Source organism: Python bivittatus, unplaced genomic scaffold (assembly GCF_059951505.1).
Source record: "Python bivittatus isolate LINGU-HERP-01145 unplaced genomic scaffold, Pbiv_v1 ctg000690_np1212, whole genome shotgun sequence".
NCBI lineage: Eukaryota > Metazoa > Chordata > Lepidosauria > Squamata > Pythonidae > Python > Python bivittatus.
Genome location: NW_028277096.1, coordinates 11099 through 28783, shown reverse-complemented (window position 1 = coordinate 28783; position 17685 = coordinate 11099). Strand labels below are relative to the sequence as shown.

General features: G+C 43.8%; 1 long non-coding RNA gene across 1 annotated transcript; it reads left to right on the top strand.

Moving 5' to 3' along the window:
• The first annotated feature begins 15888 nt into the window (after window positions 1–15888).
• On the top strand, window positions 15889–17424 carry LOC148214350 (uncharacterized). Its single transcript, XR_015798156.1, has 3 exons — window positions 15889–15962; window positions 16891–17014; window positions 17237–17424. It is a non-coding gene; the product is annotated as an uncharacterized LOC148214350 (long non-coding RNA).
• Window positions 17425–17685: the final 261 nt, after the last annotated feature.

The following is a 17685-nucleotide window of genomic DNA, read 5'->3' as shown; positions in this document are numbered from 1 at the left end:
AACCAAGATAGGAAAAGTATTAACACCTTTGAACTTCAGTGAACTTGAGCATACAGTGGACAGTCAGGAAAACAAACAAATGGATCATTGAACAATGAATGACAGGTCTCACTTGAGGGACAAATGCTCAGACTCAAGGTATCCTACTTTGACATTTTATATAAAGACCTAACTCTCTGGAGAAGGCTCTAATGCTGGGGAAGGTAGAAGGAAAGAGAAGAGGACAACCAGCTGCAAAGCAGATGGATTCAGTTATAATTGTGATGATGCACCACTGGAAGAGCTGAAGGACCAGGTTAGGCACAGATCGTCAAGAAGAAAATGTCTTTAAGTGGGTTTTAAGAATTGACACCAACTTGGTGGCATGTGATCACTTAATCAGTCATGAGGATCGGGGTAAAGAAATTGGTACTGTCAAATGGCACTGCCTGCAGCCAAGAAATGTGGTAAAATATCACAAGACAGACAGAGTGGAGTGCCCCTTCACTCTGGAAGGAGAAAGGAGAAAGGAACATAGATATGAGGCAGTTTCAAATTCATATTCCAACTGTGTGCTTTCCACAAAGATTACTCAAGGTTACTCAAGGATTATCAACAGTTTCTACTTAATGCAAGATTAAGTGTGGAAATGGCAATTGCAATCTGTGTCCTTGGGATACTGCAACTTTGGGTGCTATAGAGGTTTACAGAATTGCTACATGGTGACATAACAGTGTTGCTACAGAAAGTGAGGCAACCACTTACCCACCCACCCCGAATGAAGATGGAAATGGAAACATTTGGCCTGCCTGCTACTTGTACGGGAGGAAACGCTTGTATGGGCAGGAAGATGTACTGTTTTCCAACCAAAGAATACTCACAACTCCACCATCTCAATGGCACTGTACAACTACCTCCCTTTCCTCTCTATTTAAAAAATATCATTCACACAATGATCCATTCAGTCAGCAGCACTTCATTAAGACTGGAACCTTATTGTTGTCAGTAATGTGGGCATAATAGGTAATGCAATTAATATCAGAAGACAAGAATGAAGAAAAATATGACTGTAAGTCTGGGGAGAGAGTCAGTTTGGTGTAGTGGTCAAGGCATCAAGCTAGAAATTGGGGGACTGTGAGTTCCTGTCCCACCTTAAGCAGGAAGCCAGCTGGGTGACTTTGGGTCAGTCACTCTCTCTCAGCATAGGCAGAAGGCGATGACAAACCATTTCCCAAAATCTTCCCAAGAGAACTGCAGGAACTAGTCCAGACTGACTCAAAGGGGCAAAAAAACATATGGATTGGACACTGGGCCCACTGCTAATCCATCACGCTGATAACAACCAACCTCCTTGATAAGCCCACTTCACTGCATGTGTCTCCGGTTGATAACACTTAGCATAGAAGTGATGCATAAACAAGGGATGGGGCTTCAATCACACAGTGACACCATATTCCGTTTTGGATGCACACATATGCACCCTGATATCTCTGTTTCTGCCAGATGAAATTTGCCATTGTAAGAGAAGGCCTTAGATCTCCTTTTTCACTAGAACATCCTTTCCAAACCATCCTCCTGAAATCTGAGTACAGCAAATAAATTCTTGTGTGAAGAAGAAAGTGCAGCATCATTGGAAACAGAACGTTAATCCAAGAGTTGCTTAACATTTGTATTCCCAGAACCCAAAGCAGATATCCAGGTGTCTCCAACTCCTAAGCGCCACAGTGGTGTTCCCTCTCTGGCATTCAGTGTAGCCTGAAAGCAGTGAAGAGGCCTTCTCCATATAGATACATTGGTTCAGCTTTTTATAGTGAGACACAAGCAAAGGATGCTTTCAAATAACTTTTACATAAGTTTACTTAAAGAATTCTGCAAAGTTATACAATAAGCATCAACTTTTAAGAAACAGGACAATAACAAGAAAAGTTAGAAATGGATAGACACAGGTTATCTATTGTACTTGCAGCCTTGGATGGAAAGACAGAAGAAATTATAGCTGAGGAAGAAAGAAAGAGGAACTGGACAGGCAGGGCACGTGTTCAGTGGTCGATGGTGAAGTCCCTTGCCAGGCAGTGGGAAACACCGTATGTTGAAGTCCTCAAAAGACCTTTTACCTTCAGGACATCTTGGTTTTCATTGGCTGTGGTCCAGCCTCACGTTTTTTCCTTGGGTACTTTGAATGAGAGCCAATATTGTTTGGCTCAGCCTGAGACTGGATCCTACAGGCAATGCTCCAATTTAGGCACTCTATTTTTGCCCTTTAATTTTTTTTTCATGTTTCTGAATTGAATAGAAAAACAAAACCAGAAAGAAGAATAAACATTAAAGAAAGTTCTGAAGAAAGAAATGACAAAAGGAAAGAAAGAAAGAAAGAAAGAAAGAAAGAAAGAAAGAAAGAAAGAAAGAAAGAAAGAGAGAGAGAGAGAGAGAGAGGGAGGGAGGGAGGGAGGGAGGGGGGAGAAAAAGAAAGTAAAAGAAAAAGAAACGTAGAAGAGATAAACGATAAATGATAGGTGATAGATGATAGATGTAGATATGGATACAGATATAGATATATAGAGATAGGTTTCTCAGTAAGCATATTAATAAATGTTAGTTATATTTCATTATAGTCGTGCATAACTAATCTACACTGAAAAGTAATTGGTTTGCAAGCTGCTACTTTTTGATGACTGGTTCTTCCGGGCTGTGTGGCCGTGTTCTTGAAGTTTTGTTTCCTAACGTTTCACCAGCACCTGTGACCGGCATCTTCAGAGGGCAGGAGCACAGACAGGAGCAGTTCTCTCTGTGCCCAGGTGATGTGACCCTTTTGTGGGTATTTATAGAGATGTGGGGGGGGAAGGGGGAGATTGGGTGTGTGTGTGGGGGGGTTGGGTTACTGAGTGGCTGCTTGTTTTGGTGTCAGAATCTGTGTGTATCTTCCTGGGGATTAGGCAGGGTTTTTTCTTCTACTGAATTGTTAACGAGGGGCTGCTGGGGGTGATTAGCAAGTTCATTGTGTGAATTGTTCACATGTCCTGGTGGTTGAGATGAGTTCGTTGACCTTTTGCAGGCTGCAAGGTCAACGAACTCAGCTCAACCACCAGGAAATGTGAACAGTTCACACAATGAACTTGCTAATCACCCCCAGCAGCCCCTCGTTAACAATTCAACTCAATTCAATTCAAGAAAAAAACCCTGCCTAATCCCCAGGAAGATACACACAGATTCTGACACCAAAACAAGCAGCCACTCAGTAACCCAACCCCCCCACACACACCCAATCCCCCCCTCAGATCTCTATAAATACCCACAAAAGGGTCACATCACCCTGGGCACAAAGAGAACTGCTCCTGTCTGTGCTCCTGCACTCTGAAGATGCCGGTCACAGGTGCTGGCGAAACGTTAGGAAACAAAACTTCCAGAACACGGTCACACAGCCCGGAAGACCCACACCAGTCATCGTATGCCGGCCGTGAAAGCCTTCAACAATACACTGCTACTTTTTGTCCAGTCTACAGACCATTGAGTAGTGGGGCCACATATCTATCATTCCAAAGTCCTTCAGCTATAAGCTGGGCACAGAGAGAGGGCAGGGCATGTGCAAAACCCTTCAGCAAAATAAGCTCAGCTCAGTTTGGGACTGGCTCCCTTAGGCAATGCTCCAACTTTGGGTCTTTTGGCTTAGAAAAGAAGCAGCTGCATTCCTGTAATTTGATCAGTACCAGCCCATGTCCTCTCTACCTCAACCCAGCTCTCAGGGGCATTCACTGGGAGGTCAAAACAGTCAAGATAGCACTACCTGTATGGGTCTTCAAGCATTCAGTTGCCCCACTGTCTTCACATTTTGGACCAGCCCAGCCCTGCAGATGCCTCTGCTCCTGTTGACCTTACCCAGCCCCCTCACTTCTACTCTCTCCTTCTTTCCTGAGATACATTATTGCAACATATTTATGTTACAGGCAACAGAAGAAGGCCATAAGAACACCAACAGGACATTACCTTCCAATGCAATTTCATCCTTTTTCAATAATCAGCTCTGTAAATCTAATTCTTCAGTCCTAGTCCCAACAAGCTGATGGCAGCAGAATTGGGGTTAATTGATAGAGTTAGAGTCAGACTGGGGTCATAAACTATTGAACTTGCACCCCTCAACAGAACATGCCAACAAGGTCTGTGGTTAACTTTGCAAAAGAGTTAAAACAGGAAGATATTGATCAGGTGTGAAGTTAGCTAGCAGAACAGGAGCAGAGATGTAGATGTGTATTCAGATAAAGCCTCAAATAAAGATGTTCGAAAACCGCTAAGCGTCCCAGATACAGAATATCACCAGCTGTCATGGACACAGACACATATGGTTTGAAAATATGTTATGTTATTATGGGATGTTAGCTATTAAGTACGCAGGCTCAACTATGTGACCAATCATATAACCTCTGATTATGATGCTGTTTTTGAAAAGGTATAAAAGATTTATGCTTTCTATTTTCCGGGCTCTCATCTTGGGAAGGGGTCCTCACTTACTAAGGTGCCTTAATAAATGAGTAACTCGAGTCCAGTCTTTCATTGGGGTAAAGGGCTGGTGAGAAAACCACGAGTTGTGGCCAACAAGCTTACATATCTTGCATCTATCAGAAATGTTTCAAGCAAAGTTACCTCCCAGCACCACCCACAGAAAAGACACAAAGAGAGAGAGAGAGCATGTTAAATACAATCCAACCAAAGTATACAAAAATAAATTAAAAGATCTCAAAATATAGCCAGGCCTAACAATAAAAGTACTACCATAAGGAAAAATAGAAAGGTCTGTTCCAGTCCAATTCATATAGATTCAAACTATATGGTTGAATTAACAAAATAGCTACTAGGGATGCTATAGAAGAGCCTGTACATTGTTTTTCTAACCTACAGAGAGTAATTCCGGCCAAATGTACCCAATTCTTAAAAAGTCACCTCCCTTCCTCTTTGTCAATCAATTTCCCACACTAAGGAAAGGTTTGGACTCAATGGTCCAGATGGCCTTTTCCAGCTCTTTAATTCTTTTATCTCCTGACAAAGACAAAACAATTAAAAGGTTTAAAGGAATATTTTCACACATTTAAAATACCCACCTGGTAGACATGCAACTGAACTGATTGGGATAATGAAGCTACAGTTGCATGTAACAAATTGATCAACTAATCAATCATGTTCCAACAAATCATTTTTGAATCCTAGCAACCACATAGATAGATTTTCTGCATGACAATCTGTTCCTAACCTGGTCTTCCAGGTCTTCCAAAGCTGCACTCATCACCACGATAACTTAGTCCATCCACCTTGCTGCTGGTTGTCCTCTTCTCTTTCCTGCCACCTCTTTCCCAGCATTGCATCATTTTCCTATGCTGGTCTATGACCGCACTAAAGATTTGATTGATTGATTGATTGATTCATTCATTCATTGATCCTTTTCCAGAGAGTTAAGTTTTCATGTAATGTATCTCAGCAGAATAATTTGAGCTTGGTCATTTGCACCTCAAGTGAGAACTCTGGGTTGATTTCATTTCTCCAGTTTTAAAATCACACTCATCTTCTTCCAGTCAAGCTTCCCTTAATACATATTCAGTATATCAGTTGAGTAAGTAAGGGGAGAGTATACAACCTTGTCTCTCTCCTTTGCCAACCCTGAGCCAGTCTGTTTCACCATGTTCTGTAAGTACTCTGGCTTCCTGACTTTTACATGAGTTTCTCATAAGGACAATGAGATGTTATGGGATTCCCATTTTTCTGACCACTTTCCGCAGCCTGAGCTCATCAACACAATCGGAGACCTTTCTATAAACAATGAAGCATATAGTGACTTCCTTTGGATATTCTTTAGCTTTCTCAGTTATCCAGCATGCAGCAGCAGCAGTAATATCTCATGTTCCTCAGTCTTTCCTAAAGTCACCTTGAACATCTGCCATCTCTTTTTCCATGTAGGGCTCTCATTTGTGTTGGATAATCCTAAGCATTATTTTGCTAACATGTGAAATTTAGGATATTGTATGACAGTTTGCACACTCTGTTCGGTCTCCTTTTTTAATATTGGTTTGTGACACTGACCTGTTCCAATCTGTTGGCCACTGTGTCATTCTCCAGATCTGCTGGCCTAGCTTAGTTACAATCTTGAAGATGATTCTTCTGTTGCTTGTCATATTTCAGCAGGTATTTCATCAGTTCGTCTATAACTTCCCAACTTGGAAATCACCGGAGGGCTGATCTAACTTCATGTTCTAGTACTGGGGGTTCCTGTAAGAAGGAAATCTCTTCTAAGGTATCTTGGATGTTGACAACTCTACCGTACAGTGTCTCAGTATCCTCCTTCCATCTTCTTTTGATCTCCTTTGAATCAGTTACTATCTGCCCATTGGCATCTTTTAGATACTGATTTGAGGTTGGAACTTCCTTCTGAGTTCACAGATCTTCTTCTCTCTTCTATCCTCACATCATTAAGGCTTTAATCTAGCCACATCATAAACAAGATTAGTAGTCCAAAAGGTCCTGAGCACTTTCACATAGCATGTGGCCCTCTGATCGGAGGGGCCCAACATCTGGCACAATAACAAACATGATCCACATAGAAAGATACACCGAAAAGATCCCACCATATCTGGAAAACACCTATTTGTGAATGATGACTTCAACAGTAAAAGAGTAAGAAGCGGCTTAATTCCTATCATTCTTAGTCTGGATACGAGTTTAGTGAGGTAACTGAGCTTAGGAGAATTCTTCCATTAATCGATCTTCCTGGTTAAACTACACATTAACTCTTGTGTTGCTCATTTCCATTGGTTCTGACCAATAATTTACATTGATTGATTGATTGATTGATTGATTGATTGATTGATTGATTGATTGATTGATATTTCAAATTTAGACACTGCCCATCTCACGAGGAAGTGACTCTGGGCGGTTTACAATAAAAACAACAAATGAATATTAGTTAAAACATAGTATAAAAATACAATAAAACCAAATACATAATAAATAATAGTATCTTCCAAGATGCTGGTGATCGAAAAGATATTAACATATGGGAGCATCTTCAAGGTGCTAGCCACCCCCAAGGTTGGTTGCCCCTTTTCTAATCCCATGCAAGTGGGCGGAGCCAGGTCTTGACTGTTTTCCATAAGGTCAAGAGAGTAGGGGGCTGCCCCACCCCTGGGGGACGGGTATTCCATAGGTTGAGGCCACAGCAGAGAAGGTTGTCCTTCTGGGCCCCACCAGTTGACATTCTTTCATAGACAGGGTCTGCAACATACTGTACCTTCTGTCCTTGACCAGGTGGGACAGGTCTATATAATGGGAGTGAGATGGTCCATCACGTAACCCAGTCCCATGACATGTAGGGCTTTAAAGATGATAACCAACACCTTCAATTGGACGCAGAAACAAACTGGGACCCAGTGAAGCTCACATAGCAAAAGTGTGACATGTGCCATCTTTGGGGCACCCATAATTGCCCATGCGGCTGCATTGTGAACCCACTTGTAGTTGTGGAGTCCTTGGGGTTCTCTGAGCTTGGTTCTTTTCTTGCAAACGTGTCATTACCCGGCTAGGTAACTGAAGATGTTACCTAGCCGGGTAATGAAACGTTTGCAAGAAAAGAACCAAGCTCAGAGAACCCCAAGGACTCTACAGTTCAGCCCTGAGCTACACATATTCACCTCCATTGCCACCTGTAGTTTCCAGATACTTTTCAAGGTTGGCCCCATGTAGAGTGCATAGTCTATACAGGAGATGACTAGGGCATAGGTGACTGACTGGAGGGACTCCCAATCCATGAAAGAGCATAACTGGTGCGCAACATGTAGTTGAGCAAAGGCCCTCCTGGCCACTACTACCACCTGCTCTTCAAGCAGGAGTCATGACTCCAGGAGGACCCCCAGATTACGCACTGGGTCTATCTGGGGTAGTGCCACCCCATCCTCAACCAAAGATGGTAAACTTCTGGATACAGAGTAGCCCCCAACCCACACCCACTCCTTCTTACCAGGGTTCAGCTGAAGCCTGATGTTCCCCATCCAGACCCCCACAGCCTCCAGGTGCCACAAAAGGGAAGTCACAGCATCACTCAGATCACCAGGGATGGAGATGTATAATTGGATATCATCTGCATATTGCTGATACCTCATCCTATGGTGGTTTCATGTAGATGTTAAAAAGGAGTGGGGAAAGTACTGAACCTGCAGCACCCCACAAAGGAGTAGCCACAGCCTGGACCTCTCGCTCCCTATTAACACTGATTGAGACATGCCCTGTCTCAAGTGAACCAGCACAAAACTATGCCACCCACCCTCAACTCCCTGAGCTGACGCAAAAGGATACCATGGCTGATGGTATTGAAAGCCACTAAATGGTCAAGACGAGCAAGGATGATGCACTACCCCCATCCTGCTCCTGACAGAGATCACCCGGAAATGTGACCAATGCTGTTTCTTTCTCAAATCTGGGCTGAAACCAGACTGAAAAGGGTCCAGTTAATCTGTTTCATCCACGATCCTCTGGAGCTGCAATGCCACCACTTTCTCAACCACCTTCCCTAAAAAGGGGAGGTGGGATACTGGATGAAAATTGTCCAGTACAGTGGGATCCAGTGATGGTTTCTTGACAAGGTGGTGTACCATTCTGTCTTTAAAGGCTACTGGAAACACTCCCTCTATCAAGGATGAATTCACCATCACCTGGACCCACCCATACGTCACCTCCCGAGCTGCCTTAACCAGCCAGGAGGGGCATGGATCTAATTGACAGGTGGTGGCATTTACAGCCCGGAGGACCCTGTCCACTTCCTCAGGTCCAACAGGACCAAACTGCTCCCAGATAACAGGGAAAGTATGTACCCCAGGACTCTCCACAGGCCATGTCACATGATTGGCATCCAACTGGGAAACGTATCCGAGCGATTTTATCTTCGAGATGCCCAGAAAACTCCTCTGCATGGCCTTGTAGGTGGGTCACTGGGCCCACCTTTCCCGGAAGAGATCGAGTGATCTTAGACAGGGCTGCTGGACAGCATTCTGTGGATGCAGTAAGAGCGGAGAAGTGTTGACGTTTCACCGCTCTTACCCCCACAAGGTAGGCCTTAATAGTGGCTCTAGCCTGTGTTCTGTCAGATTTGTTTTCTTCCAGCGGCACTCTAGATAACTCTTAATCATTTTCAGAACCCTCAACTGCTCTGTAAACCATGGGGAGTATCGGGCTTGATGGGTCAAGAGAGGTCACATGGGTGAGATCTTGTCCAAGGCCTTAACCACCTTCCTATTCCAGGTGATGGCCAAGGCCTCCCCTGGACCGGGCAGCAGATCCTTGGGTATAGTCCCCAGCTTCCTCTGGAACCCCACTGGGTCCATCGGTCGCTGGGGCGAACCAATCAATTGGGTCCTGCCTCCCTGCAGAGAAAGGTACCATAGGAGAATCTCAAGGGCACCAGGGTGTGATCAGACCATGACAAGGGAGACAGACATAATTCCCCCTTTAGATCACATTGCCACTGCTCCGACAAGAAAACCAAGTCCAGCGTGAGGCCACTGTCCTGAGTCGGATCGCTAATAATCTGGGATAGGTCCAGGGGCATCATGGTGGCCATGAACTCCCGGGCTGCCTCCAAGGCATGTCCCAGGGATGGCAGATTGAAGTTCCCCAGAACCATAAGTCTGGGGAATTCTACCCCCAGCCCTGAGACTGCCTCCAGCAGCTCAGGCAGGGAGGTTGCTATGCAGCAGGGAGGCTGGTACAGTAGCAACAATCCCAACTGTTCTCGCGAGCCCAACTTCAGGAACTTCTCACAACTGGCCACTTGTGGAGCAGCACCCCTGAAGGCCAAGATAGACTCCTGGATGACAACCACTACCCCTCTTCCCCTGCCCTGGTGTCTTGGCTGGTTCCAAACCGTAAACCCAGCTGGGCACATTTCTGAAAGGGGAACACCTCTCTTCAGGGCCCAGCCAGGTCTCAATGATTCACACCAGGTTGGCCCGCTCCTCAGTGATCAGATCACATATAAGGGGGGCCTTGTTGTTAACTGATCTGGCATTAAGAAGCAGCAACCGAAAGCCAGGGCTGCCATTGGATCTGCTGTCCGGGGCCTGGGTCTGAGTACAGAGGGCCAGAACATGCCACTGGTAACAAACACCAAAGGCACCTTCCCCGAGAGCAGCCCACCCTCTGACTCCTGCCATAATATCCCCTGCCCATCACCACCTGAATAGTGTAACCCACCCTAACTTCCCCACAGCCTCCATTTCCCCCCAGTCTCCGACCTCTGGTTTTCCTGGTTAGGTGGCCCTCCATCCAACCATACATCAACACACAACCTCAATCAATCAGAGGGTGGTGGTGGGCTCCTCAGCACTTCAGCTACCCCTCTCAGTGCCATCAGAACCCTAACCCTCACCCCCTTCATTCACTATCACCTACTGTGCCCCCTTTACTGGCCTCTCTTACTAGCTGGCAAGGGTCACCCAATCTACTTCCCCTCCTTCCCTGACTCTCACTCAGGGGGCAAGTATCTTCAGAACACTCACACCCTCATTTGCACTCCATACATTCACCCTTGGGCTCCTCTCCCTGTCTCTCATACTAGGGAAGGGCACCCCAACTCTCACACACAGGAGGGACCCCCACCCACCTCTTCCCTCTCTACATAGGCTATAGGGGCCGGTTGAATTGACCACCTAGGCCGCCCTTCAGGTTGCATCTCTGGCCGCCTCTCTGGCTGATTTTCAGGCCTTGGGCCATCGCAGCCAAGTTTTGGCTATTGCCCCCAGTCCTGCTCAAGGTATCACTGTTATGCCATCACCAGTCTGGTAAACTTTCAGTTGTTTGAACTGTCCCAGCCCTACTCTGGCTGTTCTCCAAGTTGCTGCAGACCAGGCCTCCCCTCAGTCATCTTGCTACATCGCTGGTCTCAGGCTGCTTGTTCTGTTGTTCACTGCACTGCTCAGTCGTGCAGCCTGAATCTGTCAGCCTACGGCGAGCTCCTACCACTCTCTCCCAAGTCACACCACCCTCCACCAGGCTCCACCAGTTGTGACCCAGCACCACAAGCCACTCACTGCGCCGCTCAACCCAGGACACCACTACACTGTATCATTAGGATCAGGGCCACTCACCACAGCCCCCCATTGCGCCGCTCAGCTTTGCAGCCCAGTTCAGCTATGTAGCCTGGTTCTCAAACCTCCGCTGAGCTCCACCAGCCTCCATCGAGCTCCCCCAACCTCCGTTGAACTCTGCTGGGCACCACTCGGCAATTCAGGCCACCTCCTGTGCTCACTACGTACACTGTGATCCCCGGCTTCAGCTCCCTACTGCACCATTCAACTTCAGGCTGTTCAACCTCAGAATGCTCACCCATGAGGTTCACAGGACCAAGGGACCCCAAGTCCTCGTGGAATGGTGCCAAGGAACCCCCAGGGCAGCCAGGTAAAAACCTAACCCAGCTGCACTGCTCAGCCCCTTGGTTTCACCTTCGGCTTGCCTCGTCTAGCCTAGTGAAGCAGCTGGCGTCTGCTCCCAGTAGCCATCTTGGAAGTCTTCTTTTTCACATCAAGTTTTAAACTCCAACATGAAATATAACAAGGGAAGCTGTCAATTCTACCTAACTCAACACATCTCAGGCCACTGATTTTCAAATTTTCTAGACCTTGAACTCATCTTGAGCTTGGATTTCATTTGAAAACTAATTGCCTGTTCTAATGTATCTGTATTATTTAGCTTAGGAATTTTGATTGCTAAATTCCAAGTCAGTTGAGGCTTTCTGGTTTCTCCATGTTTCCACACTTTCAAACACACGTTACATCAGAAGACATGAGGTTTGCGGGCTACTATTGATATCTCACCGTTATTTCTGAACATGAAATCCTTGGCTTCAAGGGTTTCCTCACAAACTCCTTCCTTGGCTTCCTTCAGCCTTGCAAGATACTAAGCTCTAATATGCTCTATAATCCAGGTTTGCCTAACATTAGGGACCTCACACATTGGGCATGGCTTACCAGTGCAATGGCAATTGAATTCATGTCAGTACTGAAGAGGGGCCAGAATACAGCCCTGTTTCACTACTTTCTGAACTGAAATATAAGTAAAGAGACAGCTGCTGCTTCCACATCTCAGTTGTGTAAATGTGTTTTCATGCAACCTCCTTATTGAGCAAAGAAACCACCAATCGATGGATGAATGAAACAACTTCCACCAGCCTCTTTATGCAGGCATGGAATTAAAAGCTTATTAAGTTTGGTTTACTAATAACTTGTGATATGACCTCTCTTCTAAAGTAAGAGGGGGACTCATTTCATTACTCGCGTGCCTTGTAAATCACAGCCAGGATGTAGCCATAGAATTTATTTCATTTTTACCAGTTTTTTAGAAAAACTTTATAATAAAGTATCTTCACCTATTTCACTCACTATGGTTAAAGAGGATGACAGGTAATGTTATACCACTGGAAGATAAATGGTGCTAGTGAAAATTACTACAAGGCCAGAGTAAAACTAAGGTGGAAGAACTTAGGGAATTTCTCGCAGAACAGGTTAAGATCTCCATCCATTCACACTACGGGCTCATTCCTGCCACTACATTGACTCAAAAGGTGAGGGTCTTGTGGAAAACCTGTAGTGAGACTGGGACAGTAGAAATGTAACTGCCCTGTCTTTCTGGACCTCTCTGTGAATTATGATACAGCTAATCTTGGCATCTTACTTTGTTCATGGGTTGGGAGTGGAGTCATTGTCTTTATAACTAGGGAATGTTCTTGAATTCTTTAACAGCAGGTGGCAGCTGTGGTTAGGATAGCCTTTGCACACCTTCATCTAGCATGCCAGTTACGGCCGTTCCTGGATCAGAGGGCCCTTCTCACGGTCACTCATGCCGTACATACTTCTCCATTGGTTTACTGCAATGCACTCTACATGCCCTTGAAGACCACCCAGAAGTTTCCAGTAATCCAGAATACAGGGGCTCATATGGTAATGGGACCTTCTGGGTTTTCCCATGTTACATCTGTATTACAAAAGATGCATTGGTTTTTCATATGCAAACCAGACCTCAAATTAGGACACAAAGTTTACGGAAAACCCATCCACACAGACCGGTACCTACACAAAAACTCCAACCACCACCCATGTCAGAAGAGAGGCATTATCAAAACCCTGATGGATCATGCCAGTCGGATCTGTGAAACCCAATTCCTAAACTCTGAACTTAACCATCTTAATTGGGTCCTACAAGCAAATGGCTACTCCAAGAATGAAATAAAAAGAGCCATCAAACCAAGAAAACAACATGCGACTGAAGAAGAAAAACAGCCACCCACCAACAAAGTATTTCTGCCCTACATCAAAGGGGTCACAGACCGCATGGGAAAACTGATGGAAAAACACAACTTCCAGACAATCTTCAGACCCACCAGAAAAATACAACAAATGCTAAAATCAGAAAAAGACAAAAGGGATCCCCTCACCGCCGCAGGAGTATACCGCATACCATGCGGCTGCGGACAAATATACATCGGGGCCTCTCTCCTTCTCCCATCTCTTAAGGAGTGTCATATTTAGGGACTACAGGGACAAACTTTCTCAGTTGCTGGCCATCTTCTTTGGACTCCTTTTATAAGCAGCACATTTCTCCAGAGTTTAGACTGCCTTCCACCATATTGTTTCTTTCAGAAAGCAGCTGAAACCTTGCTTCTCCAGAGACCCTCCAAATAGATCAGCGATGAGAGGGATTGGATCTCAGAGCTGTTCCTAAGGGCACTGTTGTTCTGCTCTGTTACAATGGTTTTCCACTTCAATGTTGCTTATTCATTTTATTTTATTTTATTTTATTTTATTTTATTTTATTTTAATTTATTTATTTATTTATTTATTTATTTATTTTATTTCATTTGTTGTAAACCATTTTGAGGCTTCCCCAATTGGGCAGATTATCCAGTATATATATAAAGGTCAAAATTTATTCATTTACCAAAACCAAAATAATATATACTATGTAAATAAAGAAATACATAAATAAAGCCAATATTCAAGTTCACTTGGGATCAAGCTGAAAGAAGTGATCAAAACAGAGAAAATCATACTTTCCTAGGAATAGCAAAGTGGCAGCCAACACATTTTGATTTCTGAGGCCCTCAGCAGGTAAAAGTTGCATGTGGATAGTCATGAAACTGCAAATGAATAAGCAAAATTCTGCCACTCACCACCTCAGACTAATACAAGCAATAAAAAGTATGGCCACATAGATAATGCTCCATCAATTGCTTCATGATTTTAAAAATCAATAATACCCCGTCAATGGCTTCATGCACTTGAAAATGATAAAATGGTATCAACAGATTTGACATTAAAGTTGAATGATCCAAAAATTGGATTTAGTGTATTGGACTCCCCAAAGAATGGAGTTGAAAGGTAAAGCATCATATTTCCCATATTGGAGGTGTAAAAAAATATTGAGGGTTCATTGACCCATATGATATGGTCCTGTAATCATTTGTCAATTTTTGGGAATAGCATTTTCATGGATACGAGTAGGTTTATGGGAAAACCTTTAAATGTTAGAGACTTTAATGTGATGTTGAATTATATAGAGTACCTGTCTGTCAGAAATTATGGTTGTATCATGCGTGGGGGCTAGCTAAAAGAATAATCCTGAGAAATTGAAAAAGTGATCTTATTCCATATATTACAGAATGACTTTTGGAAATACTTTCAAAATATATTGAAATATAAGCAAAGGCTAAAGCAGTACAGAATGTTCTACTTTTGTGAAGATGGATGATTATTTTACAATAATGTTTTGGATCTGGTTATTCTATGCTGTGGTATGGTATTTATAAGTGAAGCAGTGACTAACTATAAACTTAAAATATAAGGTAGGGGGTTTTTAGTTTAGGAAATTTTCCTTCACTTTTTTGGTTTTCATCATTTTTTTAATTTTAGGGTAGTTTTTATCTAATTTGGTTATTTTAGTGTTTTTGGTTACATTTTAGTGGATTTTTAGAAAAGTCAGAAGTCAACTTCTATATGCTCCAAATGTAGCATCTTGGAGGGGACTTTGAAACTAAGTCTTTCATTGGAACTTGCTCTACTCTCATCCTGTTTGGGTTTAATGTTCTTATTATTGCTAATATGACTTTGGGAAGAGAAAGAAAGTTTAGAGATATTTAATAAAAAGCATGGCCCCATGAAATTCTTTGTGGCTGAAGCGGGAGGAAACATCTAATATAACCAGCACTGGCAGAATACGCAGCTTAGAGAACCCAGCTCTCCTTCCCAATTTCAACTGATCTTCTGTGTCCCGCAGGACTTCTGCTAACTCCAGAATACAAATAAGGCTTCATGAATATTTCTGATGCTACACATATCTTCAGTCTTCGGGGAAACAGGAATCACCAGGCTGATACTGCAGTGAAAGCAAAATCAGCCTGCACTTCATCTGAGTGCCACATACACCCACCAAGGAGCAGAGCCAGCTGTTTTCCCAAAGCCCACCCACCAATGACAGCACTGCCAATCCAGAATTTCTATCATTTGCTTCTAAACTGTATCATGGCTCTTCCAAACCTCCAACCACTGGTGAATATGGCCGAGTATTATCTTTCTCAACTGGTAGAGGTTTGGCAGCAATTCAGGAAGGACTTTTGTCTTTCCCACCTGGACAGGGCAAGCCCTGAGGCTGGGATCTTTTGCAACTACCACAGGTTAGCCATTCAACTGAGTCCCTTGCTCTTCCAAGAACTTTTGCAACAGCAAACCCACAGGAGTGTTTCAATAGAAGGAAGGTGCAATAATGCCTTATGTAGGAACAGTAAAAGTAACTCCTAAGAATACTTGCAATAATTCCCTCAGGGGATATGATGTAATCATTATGACTCTATAAATAGAGAGCTGTGTCCTGTCCCAGAAGCAAGATTTGGTCCAGGACCAATCCCAACATGAAGATCCTTTATCTGCTCTTCGCATTCCTTCTCCTTGCATTCCTGCCTGAACCAGGTAAGAAACTAAATTACTGATCATTTAGAAAGGACTGATAACTCATTCCTTTATAAACAAATATGATCACCTTTGCAAGCAGGGGATTCTTCTACAGCCTTGTCAGGTCTACCATTCAATCCAGGGCCAGGATTTGTTGCAAGTTTAAGGAATGGACTTCTTGAATTAGAGCTTCATATTTTAGCTAAAATATCTCAAACATTGACATCTTTTAGTTTTAATTTAAAGAAATAACTTTCAGCAACGTGGACTATTGGCAATGTGAGCCCCCAAATGTCTGAAAAATACGCCATTGATTTTTCTTCTGCATTAAAACTGGACACCTAATATAATGTAGGGCATCAAGGATGGACTGGAAAGCCAATTCACTGATTCACTATTCTGTACTGAACTGTATTGGGGTTTGTGTTGTTGTCAGTTTCTTTTGTTGGTTGGTTGGTTTTAGGGTTTAGGGTTTACAGTTTGTTTTAGTTCACCAAATTCTCACCAAAGTACCTTCTGTTTGAATAAAGAGGCAAGATAGTAACAATCTGGTGAACCTATTTGTACTTAGTATGGGAAAAAGAGGTGAAATGAGGTAATCCCTAGACTTGCAGGAAAATATCTAGAAACAGAGAAATTATATTTTTTCCACCTACTTAATATGATTTGCTTAATAGAGAAAGCAAAACTGCACATGCTCCCTCAAGAAAAGCTTGACTGTTGGGGATTACGTGAACAACCCAATGAAAGTCAGAACTGGGTCTCATATACGCAGCTTTTCGAGAGCAGAGAAGGGCATTGATTCCTCTGGTCAGATGGAATTGCTTGAAGCCATAGGAATTCATCAATTCTGCAGAAGCAGGTGGTACCTTGGAAGGAGAAATTTATCTAAATATCAGGGTAACTTTACTCATCATACACCTGGCTCCTCATTTGCTTTTCACAGGGAATGCTTACGGGTGTCGTTGTCGAGGAAGATGCTGGGTCCAGAATCGCCGTTGTCCTCGGCGCAGCTGCCTCGTTGTGAGATGGAGATGTGGAAGAGGGCAGAGATATGTGTGCTGTAGGCGGTAAGAAAAGTCTCCCCAAATGAAATGCCACGGATGTAGATTGGGATACTGTGCCTGCATATCGCTTGCATTCAGAAAGCATTGCAAGGCATTGCCCTGAAGAGGGAGAGGTGTTTGAAGGGCAGAAAGGAGGACAGGAGAGACTGAGTTTTGGGGCTCAGGTGGCAGAAGAGACCTTAAACCCACTTTGATCAAACCTATTCTTTTATCCCATTTCTGTAGCCCCTTTGGAAAATAAGGCCATCTCCGTCTACCGCTCTGGATATCTTCAAGATCTGGCCAAGGACTTGACATCACCGCTTGCTATCGCTTTATCTTCCTTTATATAAATCAAAAGTGCTATCTCTCAGACTCTAAAACATTTATGCATTGAAGTTAAATTTGGCAAATTTTCCTTGAAATACAGCTAAATGAGCATTGCAGTTGTTGTGCGACTTCTTTAAGAGGGGTTCGGGGCAGCCTATTTGTGTGGCTGCATGAGTGTGTGTGTGTGTGTTTGGGTGTGCATATGTGTTTACATAGATTTCAGCGTGGAAGGCATTCCCTGCTCTTCAGCCACACATTGTGCCATAAAGTCACCCAGAAACAGTCTCGTTCTTTCTTTGTCTGTTTATTGACTGAAGCAGTTACTTTGCCATTGAGGCCTTCCGGCTGATGTGGTTGCTTGTGCA